The 16,586-nt window shown below is 37.6% G+C and overlaps 1 protein-coding gene and 1 non-coding gene across 9 annotated transcripts in view; one reads left to right on the plus strand and one right to left on the minus strand.

The window, feature by feature from the left end:
• The window catches only part of MTMR3 (myotubularin related protein 3), a 140,424-nt gene that overhangs the window by 73,982 nt on the left and 49,856 nt on the right, over nucleotides 1-16,586 (minus strand). For 5 of the 8 annotated variants that reach the window (XM_044243947.1, XM_044243946.1, XM_044243945.1 and 2 more), the window contains exons 2-3: nucleotides 15,743-15,781; nucleotides 1,234-1,269 (exon numbers count right to left, since the gene is read on the minus strand). The exons of 1 other annotated variant lie outside the window; for it this stretch is intronic. The gene's annotated coding sequence lies outside the window, so the exon portion shown is untranslated. The remainder of the gene's footprint in view (nucleotides 1-1,233; nucleotides 1,270-15,742; nucleotides 15,782-16,586) is intronic. 2 more of the 8 variants (XM_044243939.1, XM_044243941.1) reach the window with 2 other exon arrangements.
• LOC122903880 lies at nucleotides 13,490-13,619 on the plus strand. Its single transcript, XR_006384081.1, has one exon. It is a non-coding gene; the product is annotated as a small nucleolar RNA SNORA70 (small nucleolar RNA).

The following is a 16,586-nucleotide window of genomic DNA, read 5'->3' on the forward strand; positions in this document are numbered from 1 at the left end:
TTCTAAGATGCATTCCCATTTAGCATACAGATGTTGAAAAAAATCATGCAGGTAATGTATTAATGAGAGGTCTAGGTGATAAGATATGCTACTATAAATCCTTCATATATAGAAATTATTACACAACTATCTTTCTTCAAAATGCTTTATTCTCTCATTTTTCTTCATAAGACATCTTTTCAAGTCATTAAAAGTCTGAACCCATTCATAAGCAGACCTGACCAGGGCCACATGTAACAACAGCGTCTCGTCCTTCCCCCACACAAAAGATAAACCTAAGGTTTCTGCTACCACCAGAGTTCCCACACCTTCCCCAACTCCAGAGACTATTACTAGCCCAGTACCACAGGGTACAGGGTCTTCCCTGAACTGTCACTGGAGCTCATATCCTAACTCTACATATCCTTAACAAAAATCTATCATCAGCCTCCATCCCCTCCCCGCACCATTCCTTCTTTCTTAATACTCCACTGAAAATCTCGGTAGGCCTAGGACTTCAAGGCTAGCAATCATTTGACCATTTCCAATAAAAAAATCTGATGCCATCTCCTACTGCTCTTCCTGAAATGCTCAATTTCCATATTTCCATTCCATGAAATTAGTATCAACACTATTTGGTCTAGCTAACTGATTCTCAAACATTTGAATTAAACTTATGTAGACCTTAGTTACCTAAGAAACAAAACCACCAGTTACAAATGAAGTCACAAAAAAACTGGTTCTTTTAACATCATCTGACAAATCCAATCCGATCAATAGAAGTTCCACTAAAACATCCTTGCTCAAAAAAATATGCCCCTATGACATTATATCCAAAACGAACAACTTGAAGGTGCTTTCAAATTTTCCATCCATGAGTTTTTGTCACTGCTATTACTTCCGCCTAATTTACTCATACTGCTTTAACTATCTGGTTAAATACTATGTATCCTTCAATTCTTCCTTGAAAACAAAGCTTTCACTGTGAAAGCCTCCCTGCAGAGTTCATGTGCACTTTCAATATAAATATAGCTATATTTTATAATACCAAATGTCATTATGATTATTTACATTTCTGTATGTTCTACTAGACAGATTATGATTTCATATGTAACGTCATTTTACTACTTAACAATGGAACCCAATGACCTTACACTATGCATTATTGAGAGACACTACAATATAGCTTATTAGGTAAGATCACAGATTCTAGAATCAGACTATTCTAGATAGGAATTTTGACTATAAACTTACTTGTGTCAGTCTGGGAAGTTCATGAAGTTTCCTCATCTGTAAAATGGAGATAACATTAGAAGAGTTACTGCACAAGTATCTTCAAATCAAATGAATTCTGACAAGGACAAGAAACATGCTCAATAACTACCTTCTGAATTTAAAAAAACAAACAAACCATAATTTAGGTAAATACAAGAAATAAACCATGGCCTTCTATTTAGCACCCATGTCCATTTAAAACCTCTATATTCTAGTTTTTACCATAAATCCAACAATTCTACCTGCCTGTCTTCATATAGAATAAGGCCTTGTAACGGCCTTATTTCCAATATGCATTTTAACTTTCATATGCATTATAAACTTTCAAAGTTCAAAATAAAAAAGTAGTATGTGATTTTCTGAAGCAAAAATTCTAGTAGCCATTTGACACTTCAGAAGAATCACTTAACTGAGTGAGCCAAGCAAAATTAACTGCTATTCTTTACACACAATCAACACATGAACTCTCAGGATACCAATCATTATAGTTGTCAAGATCTAGTGCATCCACCTCAACAATAAGGTCTTCCCCAAATGAGGCCCTTTTCTCTCAAACAACCAGGTCTGCCTCAAATGAGGGTCTTACTCTTCCCCTCTAGGACATTCTATATTCATTCCAAATTCCTTGCCATTGTTTATGTTGTTCCCTATACACAGACTGGACTTTTTACTACGAAACAGATCATCAGAGCTCTTCCAGTATTTTAGACCACTAAGCTTTTACTGCATTTTTGCAGGTACACATGATTTAGCATTTATTATCTTTTACCAAATTCTACTTCTCCACCTTTTCCAAATTCTTCTCCCTCCTTCCCTCTTTCTCTGTCTCCCTCAAAACACACATAGTCGGGCGCCTGGGTGGCTCAGTGGGTTAAGCCGCCGCCTTCGGCTCAGGTCATGATCTCAGGGTCCTGGGATCGAGTCCTGCATAGGGCTCTCTGCTGAGCAGGAAGCCTGCTTCCCTCTCTCTCTGCCTGCCTCTCCATCTACTTGTGATTTCTCTCTGTCAAATAAATAAATAAAATCTTTAAAAAAAAAAAAAAACACACATAGTCTGCAAGTTCCCTCAAGAGCTACTCAAAATGCTTTGATTAGTTAATGAAATAATATTTATCTATCTTTAAAGGTTGGGGATAAATCATGAAAAATTTTCTCATGAACAATTAAATAGCTATAGGTAATAATGCTATAGGTGAGGTGCTCTCTACTTTCATGTTCCAACATTAAGCTAAAAATAGGTAATACATGATCATAATTAATGGCATAATGTTGTCTGACTAACACATAAAGACTTCTTGAAGTGACTAAGAACTTGGTAATAGCTGCAATATCAGTCCTGAACTGGTATTAATAAAAATGTCACTTTTGAAAAAAAAATAATGCCACATATGTATAAAATAATGGTTTTTGTAAAGATAAAAAACACTGCTTCAAGACAAGGATATGGAATATAAAAGTGACAGCAAGAGGGAAGTGGCTTTAATCCTCTTTGACTTCTTTGAAGCCATCATATAAAAGCAGGAGTTCTTATGATCAAGCCATTCTTAGAAAATCCTTTTTACATTCCATTCCTTGTGTAATAATTTTGCTTCTCCCCTGAAAACTGAATTCCTTCTCTGTCCTTTTCTCAACTTTTCCTGAATTAACAAAGGAAGAGCAGACAGGTTCACAAATCGATGAGACTACATAGTTCCAACTTGAAGCCAATATAATTTTTCAATTGTATATATATATAACAATTTCTGATAACTGGCAAAGAATCTGAATGGTACTGCATCCACATGAATAGCTAACTCTATAGCACCAGAAAGCAATTGTAATAATACTGGGCATGGTACTTAGAAAAAACAAAGCCAATTTTCTTTTTTTTAATAATGCTGGTTCTTGTTTTTGTTTTACAGTGACAACAAGAACAGGGAGAGAAAACGCTATCACTACAAGGACAACCTCATATTAATGGGCAACTGAGACCAACTGTTAAGGATGTTTTAAGCAGGGGCTCCTGGGTGGCTCACTAGGTTAAGCATCTAAGGTCATGATCTCTGGGTTCTGGAATCGAGCCCTGCATCAGGCTTCCTCCTCAGAAAGAGTATTATAGTTACAGTCTTAGCTCTTAAATTTAGGTCTTTGATTCTCAATTACCCAGATAATTATGTAATCACAAATATCATGCTTTCAAATCCATAAGTTTTTTATAGTGTAAGTATTAGATGAGACTTAACAGGCTCTGTGCTATGAAAATAGACACAGATACACAAGATGTTAATTTATGCCCTGCGATTTTGAAACAAGTGTAAATAGGTAAATTGATATACCCATACAATGGAATACCATGCTCTTGTAAGCAGAGGAGTGGGTGAATATCGATCCCCCCCAGGTTGACCAAATTATAGCCTACAACCACATGATCCAAGAAGAAAAACAGAATCTTTCTCCTTTTGCACTTGGCTGGCTCAGTAGGTAAACATGCAACTCTCTATCTCAGGGTCTTGAGCCCAATCTCCACACTGGGCATAGAGATTACTTTAAAAAAAAAAAAAAAAATCCCTCCTCTTCTTCTAGAATCATGGTTTCTAAGCTGTGTGCTAAGGCACCTTGAGGGTACCACAGTAAATTCACAGGGGCACTAAGGGAATCTTAAGTTTCTTGAGGGAAATAGCAGTAACTGACGTTTGTGAACCACACAAACAATGATCTGACGTCATTCATAATTTCAAAAGTAGCTCAAAAAAATTCCTTTCAATACTTAAGAAACGGGGGTTTTAGGCAAGCTGCTTGATAAAACCCAAGTATCATATAAAAATCAGTGCCAAAAAGGAAAAAAAGCTGGAATATCTGATTCCAAGGTTTGAGAATTTGTATAGTACCCAAAAGGCACACATATTAAAATTAAAATGTTTTCTTTCAAATCATATATATTAGTTTTTCAAGTAGCTAAACTATTAGGAAATAAATACTTAAGCTGTTTGGTCCAAACTACTTAATAAATGGAAATATTACTATTTCTTTTGGTGAAGGGGCACAGTGGAAAATATTACTGAGTCACCAAAAGGAAGAAGAGACTCTCTTCACCATGAGCCAAGAGAAGCCTGAGAGAAATCACAGCAAAGACCAGCAAGATGCCAAACTAGAATAATTAAGACACTGTACCCCCAATTCCAAGTCCTCTATCTGGCTGTCACAGTTCTTCAATTATATGAACTGCTCCAGTATCCTGCCAATAAAGCCATACCTTCTTTTACTTAAGCTCTCATTCAGTTTGTCACCAGCAACCAAGAGTCCTGAATAACAAAATCAGATGATCCACATATTCGGCCTGATTTCCCTAATAAAATCATAAATAATGTATACCAGATTGTTTTTTTAAACAACAAGTTAGGGCATTACTAATAACTCAAATACAAATCATCCCATTTACTATGTCCTATATTAACTGAATACAAGATAACTCCTATTGGATATTGCATGCTGAGACAAAATTTAGTTTTTGAAGTTTTATAGATTTATTTGAGAGAAAGAGAGCATGAGCAGAGGGGAGGGGCAGAGGGAGAGAGAGAAGCATACCCCCGCCCCCTCTGAGCAGGGAGCCCAAGTGGGGCTCAATCAGCCTCAGGATGCTGGGATCACGAGCCGAAGGCGGCTGCTTAACAGACTGAGAGATCCGGGCACTGCTAGAGACTTCTTTTTTTTTTCTTTTTTGAGATTTTATTTTTTCCACAGAGAGAGACAGAGTGAGAGAAAGAATACAAGCAGGGGAAGAGGAGAAGCAGGCTTTCCACTGAGCAGAGAGCCCGATGCTGGCTCAATCCCAGAACGGCAAATGCAAGGCAGACACTGAATGACTGAACCACCCAGGCACCCCTATAGATTTCTTCTTGACAAAAACCTCATTAAACTTTCACAGCATGGTAATAAAAACTAAACTATACCACGTTTTTTCTTTCACACCAAGATTACAAATTAAATAATTTCTAAGTAATCTAAAACTCTAATATACTCAAAATTACAGCTTCAAAGAAGAAAAGTAAAATATTTTATGAATATTACAAGAAGTCATCAAACATTTTCTTAAATAATACTTAAAGCAATTCATTTCCAGAAATTAACCTGGATCTTGTATTAATTTTGATTTCTGGAGAAATCTTTTATTATAAATCAAAGGCAGTAGTGATTTTAGCAATAAGCACAACTAATAGTTCATTCATTGTAACTGTTAAACAGATGTTTATTTCAGTCAGAGAGAAAAGTAAACCTTTCCAAAAACGAGAAAACCCAGAAATATACCAATGGAAAATGGAAACTACAGCTAATCTTTATCTGTGATAAAGCATTTATATAGATTACAGAAAGAAAATTTTATCAGAAAAAAAAAGTAACCATCAGCTGGCTAGCACTCAACTTTTTTTTTTTACCTGCTCATTGAGTATTCTGCCTTGCTCACATTAAAAACCTTAACAATTAACTTATTCCTCAATGAATGTCACTTTACCATCATATAAAAAAAAAACAATCTACCATCTTGCTTCCGCAGAGCATCCATACGCATATTCGTTCCATCCTGTTTGTGTTGTGTCCATATAAGAAGTTAGATTTGGGGGTACCTGGCTGACTCAGTTGGTAGAGCATGCAACTCTTGATCTCGGTCATGAGTTCAAAGCCCACACTGGGTACAGAAATTACTTTAAAAAAAAAAGTCGTTTTTGTTTTTGTCTTTTTTTAAAACATTTTACTTATATTTATTTGCGAGAGAGAGAGAGAGAGAGAGAGACAATGCACGCACAGATGCAGGGGGAGCAGCAGAGAGAAGGAGAGGAAGAAGCAGGCTTCCTGCTGAGCAAGGAGCCTGACGCAGGGCTTGATCCCAGGACCCTGGGATCATGACCTGAGACGAAGGCAGATGCTTAACCAACTGAGCCACCTTGGATTGATTGATTGATTGATTTATTTGGAATATTTGAGTAATCTCTATGTCCAATGTGGGGCTTGAACTCACGACCCCAAGATCAAAAGTCACATGCCCCTGGATTTATCCGTCTTAAATAATACACAAGTATGTGCATACACACATATTTAGCCCCAGTCTGTAGAAGAAAATGCAAATTTTTCACAGACTACTTCCCTTTTGGATCTGAGTAACAGGTTAAATGTTTACTTAAAAAGATAAAGAAGTGCTTGGCTGGCTCAATCCGAACAGCATGCAAATCTTGATCTCAGGGTTGAGAGTTCAAGCCCCACAGTGGGTGGAGAGATTAATAAAAAAATAAAATAAAATAAAGTAGAACTCAATAATCCGGATATATATTAATGTAAAGCAACTAAAGTCTGCAACAGTTCACTGGTGTATCAGTCAATAAAAAAAGAGAGGAATGAAAGCAGGAGATGAACAAGAGAAAACAGGGCTCCCAGGGATAAGATATATTAAAATAAGAATCAAGTTTATCTTTATGCCATGGTGCATATGCACAAAATTAGGTTAATCATGTCTCCATTCCCAATGCAAAATATGTTAGCTCCTAGCTTATCTAGTATATCCCTGGTTTTAATCTTTCCCATGCATTCAAAACAATTACCACCAAACTACTTTCTAAATTTTTTAACTCCAATGTTCTGACAACCTCTTTGTGACATTATTCCTTTCACCACACCTAATGGGCAGATCCAAGAGCCACTCGAGGTTTCTTTAGAATTCTAATTCCATCTTACACTTACATCCATCTCTGAAAAGAGCTAAAACTTTAAAAATATATTAGACAATATTTCAGATTATCACTGGGGTGAAATGGCAGTTTCAAGTGGATTCAAAGTTTGTCCAGGATCCTTCATTCCCTGTTTCCATTCCAGCACTGCTGCATGTTTCTCCTGCTGCTTTATCCAATGCTTCTCAAACTAGCAACAGAAGGATCAAGCCTTCCATCAGTCCACTACAAAACTAATGGGGGTAATATTAGATAAGTTAAAGCAACTTTCATCCCAGGATGAAGTCAAGTCACAAAAAATCCATTGAACAAACAAAGCTCACAGTGTATCTTAAGGTCATACCTTAACCTTTAATATATCAATACGCGGTTGCAAACCCGACCCCAGTCTACCGTAAAACCCAAGGGAACTCCCTCCAAGCCTACTTATGTAATCAAAGTTCAAATTTTAAGCAGAAGGAATACAAACAAAAAAATTCTAAACAGAATTATTTAAAGTGCCTAATCAGAATCCCAAACAGAAACCCCAAATAAAGAGTAAAACAATTCCAGCAGCAATGAGTAATTCAAATAACTAATGGGACAATTTTAAAACCTGGATAAAATATTTAAAATTATCTTATAAGTGATTTGTTCCTGGGTACTGGCACAACAAACTAATAAAATAAATTTTAAAAATAAAATAACGGGCACCAGGGGGCTTTGTCACTTGAACGTCTGCCTTTGATTTGGGTCATGATCCTATGGTCCTGGGATCAAGCTAGGCTCTGATTCTCCCTCTCCCTGCCACTCCCCCTACTTGTGCTCCCTCTCTGTCAATGAAATAAGTAAATTTTTAAAAAAAATAAAATTCTCTTAAAAGCAAAGTGAGAGCTATTATTAAAATTAAACTCCCTAAGATATGAAAGGAGACTGAAATTCAGAGAGATGAATACAATACTTTGGTCAGCTTCTGCCCTTGGGTTATTTGCTAAAACTGAAGAGAGACAGAGCTGTGCATCCCATCAGTTTCCAAATATAGGGGGTGTGGACAGAGGGAGAGGGACAGAGACCTTTAAGCAGGCTCCATACCTAGTGTGAAGCCCAGCATGGGGCTCCATCTCACAACCCTGAGATCATAACCTGAGCCAAAATCAAGAGTAGGATGCTTAACTGACTAAGCCACCTAGGCTCAGTGTGACTGAGCCACACTGTTAGAAACACACAACTGAAATTTAAGGAAACAGAAAATTTGAAAAACAGACAATAAAGAAATACCATGCAAATACTAACAGAAAAATGGTTTGGGTATAAAAACACAAGATAAAGTAGACTTTAAAGCATTATTAGAAATAAAAAGGAGAGGTGCACCTGGCTCAGTAGGGTATGAAACTCTTGATCTCTGGGGTTGTGAATCTGAGCCTCGCAATGGGCAAAGATATTACTTTAAAAAGAGAAAAAGCGAAAAGCAATACAACCCAAATCAAAACATTAGCACAGTGTGTTTTGTTTTGGAGGATATGATGAAAGGATTCTAAAAACACAAAAGGTCCAAGAACAGCCAAAATGCTCTTGAAAAAGGGGGAGGAACCAAGGTAGCAAGTTTAAACTACGCCAGCTAAAGATGGTGTGATACTGGCACAGGGAAAGACCAGTGGAACAGAACAGGGAGCCAAGAAACATCCACATGTAACCACTTGATTTATGAAAAAAAGAGGTAATATAAAACACTAGGCAAGGACCGGCCTTTCAATAAAGTGTGTTGGGTCTACTGATATGATAATCCACATGGGGAAAAAAAATGAAATTGGCCCCTATTGTAGGGCTTGAATCCACAACCCCATGATCAAGAGTTGTATGCTCTTCTGACTAAGCCAGCCAGGCACTCCCCCTGAAAACAGAAATCTTTTAAAAATGTTTAAGAAAATATTTTCATGACTTCTGAGCAGAGAAGAAAAGATTTCTCAAGTAAGGCAAAAAAGTAACCATAAAGGAAAAAAATAAATAAATTTGACTACATTAAAGTTAAGAATGTCTACTAATCAAAAGACCACAAAAATAGTGAAAACAAAGCCAAATGGACAAAAATATTTGTCCAAAGTTAACTGACAAAAATCCAGAATATATAAAGAACTATAAATTAGTATTTTTAAGAAAAATAATTCAATAGACAAAAAGAGAAAAGAATAGGCAACTGCAAAAAAAAAACCCAAATGGCCCATAAGATAGGCAAAGATGCTCACACCCAATAACCAGGGAAATCAAAATCAGAACCACAAGATACTACTACTTATCTCCCCAAATTTGTCAAAAATTGAAAACACTGACAAATTTGGGTGTTGACTAGGATGCAGAGCAACGGAAACTCTCATTCACTACTATGGGAGTGTGAACTGATAAATCGCTTTGGAAAACAACATGGCACTGAAGTTGAAGATACATATCCTATGTCTTGGCACCTAAGCTCCTGGGTTTACACCCTAGAATGTGACAAACACCAGAAAAAATGCACAAGAATATTTATAGCAGTACTGTTCATAGCAGCCCTAATCCAGAAACATCCCAGATGTCCAGCAACAATAAGGTAATTTGTAGTGTATTTTCCCCTATCATGATCAAAAATGTACCATATAATAGCAATAAAAATGAATTAGGATCAACAAAACACACAGGAATGTGCAAAAGATAGAAAATACACACAGTACAGTTCCATTCAAAAACAGTCTAAACTACTGTTTATGGACACACAATATCAATAACAGTCAGGTAGTGATAACCATGAAGACCAGAACAGTGGTTAGTTATTTCTAAGAGCAAGGGAGAGGGAGCTGTGTACGAAGCAACAGAGACCGGTGCAGCCTGCTGAGGATGATCTTTTTATTGACCTGGGTGGTAGTGACATGAGCTTTCACTTTATACAACCATTCACTACACTGTACGTTTGCATCTGATTCTCTGTGTGTGTCACGTATCATTACAAAATTATTTTTAAAAAAGACAACTTGGGAGAAAGAAATGCATGAGATTAACAAATTTGTGATGGTATGTTTTGGAACAAGGGAAGGATATTTCAGTTCTAGGAAAAAAAAAAAAAGAGAGAGAGTTTTGTGTGGTTGGGAGTGGGGAAATAAGCAAATCAACATTGAAGGCAACAGAGCAAAGTAGCTTGTGAAACTTAAGACCATCACAGAAAGGAAGATTGGTGCCTACTTTCCAGAAGTCATGTTGCCTCTGTATCCAGAAGCTACAGATGTCCTAAGGATAACAGAATCTGTTTAGAAGACCACTAATACCATTCTCATCTAACTCAGCTTGGTATTTCCTTATCCACTTCCTGTCCTCTCGAGGAGAAAGAAAAGCCAGTAAACTCAAAGCCTGACTTTTTCCCCTATCATTATCAAAAATGTGACTTCAAGTGAGGACACTTCATCTAGAATAAAATATCACAAAACAGGCAAGTCAGAAAGTAAGTAAAGTTCTTACCTGAAACAATGGACAATGACAGATAATATCTTAATGTATTATCCCCTCTACCACTAAGAGTGGCAAAGGCAGATAAGAAAACTATACACATCACATGTTTCAAATAGTCAAGGAAGAACCAATAAACTAAAAGCTTAAAGGCATTCAAAAGACAGAACATTAACTGCTTTCACACAAAAACTTCTAATTTACAAATATCATACAAAGGGTTAGTTAAGTATCCTACTCTTGATTTCAGCACAGGTCATGATTTCAGGGTTGTTAGAGCAAGCCCTGCGTAGGGCTCTGTACCGGATGTGGAACCTGCTTAAGATTCTCTCTGTTCCCCTCTGCTTCTCCCCCTCCCTCTCTTAAAAAAAAAAAAAAATCATACAAAACATTTCTTATTATTTGGGCACCTGGCTAGCTCGGTCGGTAGAGCCTGTGACTCTTGACCTCAGGGCTGTAAATCTGAGCCCCATGTTGGGTGCACAGATTACTTAAAAATAAAATCTTTTAAAAAAAAAAAGTCTTCAGGGGCGCCTGGGTAGCTCAGCCCATTGAGCATCTGTCTAACTCTTGATTTCAGCTCTGGTTGTGATCCCATGGGTTATGGGATAGGTCCCCACATTGGGCTTTGCACTCAGCAGGGAATCTGTTTCAGATTCTCTCTCTCCCTCTACCTCTGCCCCTCCCCATCTAAATGAATAAATAAATCTTTTTTTTAAAAATTTCTGGTTATTTAATGGGTACAGATTGTTTGACAAAGTTCTGGAAATACATAGTGACAGTTACAGAACACTGAAAATACTTGATGCAACTGAGCTGTACTCTTTAAAATGGGGGGTGCCTGGGAGACTCAGTTAAGCATCTGCCTTCAGCTCAGGACATGATCTCAAGAGTCCTGTGATCCAGCCCCTGCTCAGCAGGGAGTCCGCTTCTTCCTCTCCCAAAGCCCCTCCTCCCCACTCGTGCTATAATAAATTTTAAAAAATAATAAAATGGTTAAATGATAAATTTTGTTATGTGTATTTTCCTCACAATAAAAAAGATTTTAAAAATTGTTAAAATCTCTGCTTATTAAAGAGACCCTTAAGAAAATGAAATTCAGAGTGGGAAAAATATTTGCAAATACATGTATCTAATAAAGGATTTATGTCCAAAAATACATAAAAAGCAAACACAAATCAGTAAGAGGAAGAAAACTTTTATAGACAAAAGATTTTAATGGAACCCTTACCAAAGACATTATCGATGGCCAGTAAGTACATTAAAAGATGTGGATCACCATCAATCATCTGGGAAATGCAAATGAAACCCCTTTCACACCCAATGGAGTAACTAAATTAGAGACTTACAATAACAAATTTGATGATGTTGAGTAACTGGAACTCATACATTGCTCATGAAAGTATAAATCTGGCATTACCACTTTGAAGGACAGTCTGGCAGCTACTTATACAGTTAAACACCCAGCAATTGCACTCCTTGATACTAACCCAAGGGAAGTGAAAACATGTGATCACAAGAAGGCTTGGAAACAAATGTTCAGAACAACTTTATTCCTAACAGGCCCAAACTGAAAAGAACTCAAAATGTCCAGTATCAAGTGATCAGATAAACAGATTATGGGTACAATTCCTCAATAAAATACTACTCAGCAATAAAAATGAACAACATGGATGAATCTCAAAAGCATTAGACTGACTCAAAGCAGCAACTTAAAAAATAGCAAATACTACATGATTCCATTTAAATGAAAAATTAAATAAAACTGATCTATAGTGGTGCACCTGGGTAGCTCAGTGGGTTAAAGCCTCTGCCTTCAGCTCGGGTCATTTCCAGGGTCCTGGGATCAAGCCCCACATCAGGAAGAGCCTGCTTCCCTTCCTCTCTCTCTGTCTGACTCTCTGCCTACTTGTGATCTCTGTCAAATAAATAAAACCTTTTAAAATAAATAAATAAGGGGCGCCTGGGTGGCTCAGTGGGTTAAAGCCTCTGACTTAGGCTCAGGTCATGATCCCAGGGTCCTGGGATCGAGCCCCGCATCAGGCTCTCTGCTCGGCGGGGAGCCTGCTTCCTCCAATCTCTCTGCCTACTTGTGATTTCTGTCAAATAAATAAATAAAAATCTAATAAATAAATAAATAAATAAAACTGATCTATAGTGACAGAAACATAGTTCAGGTAGGATCTGCAGTTTGGGTGGGAGAAGAACAGGAAATAACCAGAAGGGGGCCATGAGTATGTTCCAATATAAAGTTATGTATCAGGATTGTGGCAGTGGCTACATAGCTGTAAACATTTACTGAAACTCAAACTGCACACTTCTATCTGTGCATTTCACTATATACTACACTTGACCTTAGCCAAAAGGCTGAGAAGTGATTGCATTTCACTATATAAATTCTATCTTAATTTTTTAAAACTCCTAAAATCATATCCTAAAGCAGGGACTCTAACCCTCATCCAAAAGTAGTCGGTATAGTATTTAGAAAAAGTTGTACAAGCAGATCATATGAACTACCCTACATAGGTCACCAACTCTGTTTCAAATCTCTTTCTGAGGGAATGCATATGAACTTGTGGTTTTCCATATAACCAAAGGACAAGCATTTACATATGATCAGTGTTCTGGGTAAAGTCTAAAGTTCTTCTAAGGTACAGAAATTTCCATGAAGTTAATTGGCCTCCAAGGAGATCAACTTCATGACATGATCAAGGGAATGTGTTATATGATGGCTTTTGTTAATCACCCAGCACCTTCTGTCAGAGAAATGGTTATTTAACCACCTGCTAACCTGATGGTGAGGAGGAAGAAGAGCGGGGAAAAAAAATGTTGGACCTTTGATAGCATTCTTATTTACTACTTGGAAAAAAAAAAGGGGGGGTTACTAGGTTCAGTTCCCATAAAACTTCTTACTGGTTAAAAAAATAGAGTAATATTCTTATTACTATTAGTTAAAGCTGTTTCCAGTAGTCTACATCAACTGCTACTCTTTTATATAAAATACACAAATAATCTCTCCATACACAAGAAGTCATTTCAGAATAACGTCTACCCAGAAAACTTTAAACAATTTCATTAAAAAATTTTATCTTCAAGCCGACTGTACTCTTTTCTTTCTCCATGGGGGACCAGCATGCCATGCTGCAAAGAGTAGCCTCCTTAGTGGCATATGGAGCCTGCTGATTGCATGAGTTGCCCCAAGAGACCTTGAACACAGCCCTTTCCAGTGGACACTGAGGTGTGACCTCATGCTATCTCCAAGCTAGGCTGCAGACCGGCCTGCGGGGTGCCTTCGGAAAGCCCTAGGGCACAGGAGCCAGGGTCCACACTGGCTAAGTCATCATGTCCATCCATAACAAGTTGCAGAACAAGGAGCATGTGACTGAGGCCCTAGACAGGGCCAAGTTCAAGTTCCCTGGCCGCCAGAAGATGCACTTCTCCAAGAAGTGGGGCTTTTACTAAGTTTAATGCAGACAAAGTTGAAGACATGGTAGCTGAAGAGCGGCTCATCCCAGGTAGCTGTGGGGCCAAATGAAGGGCTCTGCACTCATGAGAACCTTGGCACTGCTCCCTCCCTATTCATGCCCACCCATAAATACTACTTCCTATCAAAAAAAAAATTATCCTCAGAAATTAATGCTTGATTTAGCTCACTGGGAAAACAAGCACAGGGCTTTTGCTGAAATTTGTTTTAGCTAACCTTAATTAGCAAGCCTGAAAGGTTTATAAAGTTATTTCAAGAGTGAGGTAAGTACATGACCTAAAGTCGCAACTCAGGATCATCAATTTCAAAAGTTATCTCTACAAGACCTCAATGTCTGAATAAAACAAAATAAAATAAGAAAATAAATAAAACAAAACATTTTTAAGATCCAAGTTTTGTGTTATTTCATTTAAACCTATAGTAAGAACATTTGTACTGTGACACTCCTTAACCAGATCTTAAGTTAGAAAATAAAACTAGCATAAAAGTTTAAGATTTTAAATCCTAACATGGACATATTTTCTTCAAATAAAAACAGTAAAATATACACATATGTCAAAATTAGAAAATGTACACAATTTTTCTAAATTATCTATTTAACAGGGTGCCTGAGTGGCTCAATTAGTTAAACATCCAACTCTTCTTGGTTCTGGCTCAGGTCAAAATCTCACGGGTGGTGAGACTGAGACCCCACTGCGCGTGGGGTAGGGGGGTGTTTCACCCTCAGCAGGGAATCTGCTTGAAGATTCTCTCCCTCTGCCCCTCCAACCACTCCCCCACTCTCTCTCAGAAAGAAATCTTTTTTAAAAATAAAATTAGCAGGGCAGCTGGGTGGCTCAGTGGGTTAAGCCTCTGCCTTTGGCTCAGGTCATGATCACAGGGTCCTGGGATCAAGCCCCACATCGGGCTCTCTGCTCAGTAGGGAGCCTGGTTCCCCCTTTCTCTCTGCCTGCCTCTATGCCTACTTGTGATCTCTCTCTGTCAAATAAATAAATAAAATCTTTTAAAAAAATAAAAAATAAAAATAAAATTAGCTGTTTAAGAAATGACAAGGCCAGCTTCATGAGTGCACAACCTGTACAGTCACATGACTCCATGCTTGGTTTATTGTTCTGCTATAATCATTCTGAAATTCTTAATTTTTTTTTTTAAAAAGGAGCCCTGCAAATTATATGGCCAGTCCTAAGCAAGGAATCTATGGGGGAAAAATTTTTTTAAACACCCATCACTCTAATGACCAAGAAAAATTTAACTCTGGGCTCACAAATCAATACAAATCTTTTTTAAGTATGACAGAAGAACACATATGGTTCCAAATCAGACTCAGATTTCAGAAAGGTCTGTACCTACTGAACATCATCAACTAGAAGAACAAGCTTTGGGAAGTTTTTTCCATCATTCACAGATTTAGATCCTTTAAACACATTTATGAAATGCAATTTGATGTTTACTTCATTGAGACCCCAAAATTATATGGAGTGCTATTATTCACCAAAGTTTACATTCTAAAAACTAATATTTTATAAAAACAAACCTTCAAAGTTTTATGAAAGAAAAAAGCACACAAGCACAACAAACAAGTTGCTTCTGAGCCCCAAGACTGCTGTGATAGATCAAAGGTAAACAATGTGTGGTAAAGAAAGGCATCTCCAGAAAAGAATGTCCTGATGCTCAGTAGGCACTCAAACAACTAAGTTTTATAGCCATGTAAATGTGAGCATTCTCCTAAGAGATTCACCCTGCTAATAAGGGTATTAAAACTGCTAGATTCAAATGAAGACAAAATACAGTAAAGCTAAAACACTAGTAATTAATGACAAGAAAGATAACAAAGATCCATTATCAGTAAGTATCTTACTTTTGTCAGCTGCAGAAGTTGAGTACTTGATAGAAGGTTCTGGAAAAGGGGTAAAATACAAGCCTTTAAAATCCAAACATCACATCAAATTCCCCATAAAGTCTTTTAACCACGGTAGTAATATCAAAAACATAAGCATCTTAAAACTCAAATGGAGGGGCGCCTGGGTGGCTCAGTCAGTTAAACCTCTGCCTTCGGCTCAGGTCATGGTCTCAGGGTCCTGGGATCGAGTCCCCGCATCGGGCTCTCTGCTCAGCGGAGAGCCTGCTTCCTCCTCTCTTTCTCTCCCTGCCTGCCTCTCTGCCTGCCCTTGTGATCTCTCTCTGTCAAATAAATAAATAAAATCTTTTTTAAAAAATAAATAAATAAATAAATAAATAGAACTCAAATGGAAAGGATGAGGGAGGGTCATATTTTTTCAATATTACAATTTTACATTCTATTCAAAGAAATTAACTTGGGGGTGCCTTGGCTGTCTCTGCCAGTGGAGCATGTGCCTCCTGATCTTGGGGTTTTAAGTTCAAGCCCCACGCTGGGTATAGAGGTTACTAAAATAAAATAAACATCTTAATTTAAGAAAAAAAAAAATGGGTGGGGGGGAGCTCATCCAGGATATGAATTTTTAAAAATTTAATAAAATAAAAGAAATTAACTTGGAAAACTGTAAAGAAAAGCAAGTTTTGGGACACCTGGGTGGCTTAGTTGGTTAAGTGGTTAAGCGGTTAAGCCTTCGGCTCAGGTCACGAGAGTCCTGGGATGAAGTCCCAAATCAGGCTCTTTGCTCAGCGGGAAGCCTGCTTCTCCCCCTGCCTGCTCTGCCTGCTATTCCCCCTGCTTGTGCACA

Source organism: Neovison vison, chromosome 3 (assembly GCF_020171115.1).
Source record: "Neovison vison isolate M4711 chromosome 3, ASM_NN_V1, whole genome shotgun sequence".
NCBI lineage: Eukaryota > Metazoa > Chordata > Mammalia > Carnivora > Mustelidae > Neogale > Neogale vison.